At 52.2% G+C, this 1,176-nt stretch overlaps 1 pseudogene; it reads right to left on the bottom strand.

The window, feature by feature from the left end:
- On the bottom strand, positions 1-955 carry LOC101601682 (annotated as a pseudogene).
- Positions 956-1,176: the final 221 nt, after the last annotated feature.

Below are 1,176 nucleotides of genomic sequence, written 5' to 3'. Positions count from 1 at the left end.
TTACTCAGCCCTGCCCTGCTCAGCCTTGGAAGCGGACGAATTTTCAGCTGGTGGATCGGCTGCTTTTGTCTCTTTGCCATCTTGTGGTTTAGGATTCTCTGGGTGTCTGCGTTGGTAATTGAAGTTGCGGTGGTACCGACATTGAGGTGGCTGCTGACCTGGGGTGTCATCTCCTTGATTTTCCTTGTCCTCTTCATTGCCATCTTCTCTGGGCTGTCTTTGGCAGGAGGACCCCTGCGGAATCGTGGTCTATAACCCCGATACATATGCTGTCTCACTGGTCTACCTTGCTCTCCTGCACCCTGCTTGTCAGCACCCTCCATCACTTCTCCCTGTACAGGAGGGTGGGAATATTGTGGTCGAGGCCCATAGGGCCTCCTCATGTAGTAAGGTGGGAACCTTCGCCTGCGGTAGGGTCTGCGTTGTTGGGCCTTTCAGGAGGGCTCTCTGATCCTTCATTCTTTTCCCCACTTTCACTATTCTGGTAATTCTGCTGGTAATTGCGTGGAGGACCCCTAAGATGTGGATAGCATCTATAATGGTTATGGTCTGCTGCAAATTTACTGTCTTGAACTGGAACTCCACCAGGGCCTGTAACATTTGCTGCCTCCGCACCCTTTTCTCCTTCAACAACATCAGACTCCACAGTCTCTCCATCTCCTACACTGCCAAGGTGCTACCTGGGGTTATTCTTTATGGCAGTCTGGTGTACAAATACATCTTCCTTGGTGTCATTGCTGTTGATGAAACCATATTCATTCCTTACATTGAGCCATTTTACTGTTCCCAAAACCTTTGTTGAGATGACCTTCTTGTCCCCGCCTGTAGGGGCTGCCTATGTGAGGCCGCCTGGGCAGCCACTCCCTGCACCGCTGCCCATGGTGCTGGGCTTGGTGTTGGCAGTGCTGAGGGTGGGGGCGGTGGGCGGCTGCTGGGTCTCGGCCTCGCTGCTCATGGTTTCAGTGATGATGGCTGGGGCCAGCTGCAGCAGCTGAGGCTCCTCCTGGGGTGTGATGGTAACTATGCTGGCAGCGGTGGTGGGGCTGCTCTGGGGTCCGCTCTCCGCTCCCACTACTGATTGAACTCTGTTGTATAGATTTTTCACTTCCTTGGTTAACATTATTCCAAGGTATTTTTGTTGTTGTTGTTGCTATTGAAAATGGAACCATGTCCCTT

This window comes from Jaculus jaculus, chromosome 4, assembly GCF_020740685.1.
Source record: "Jaculus jaculus isolate mJacJac1 chromosome 4, mJacJac1.mat.Y.cur, whole genome shotgun sequence".
NCBI classification, from domain to species: domain Eukaryota; kingdom Metazoa; phylum Chordata; class Mammalia; order Rodentia; family Dipodidae; genus Jaculus; species Jaculus jaculus.
The sequence above is the reverse complement of the archived record's forward strand: the minus strand, read 5'-3'. Positions and strand labels throughout refer to the sequence as shown.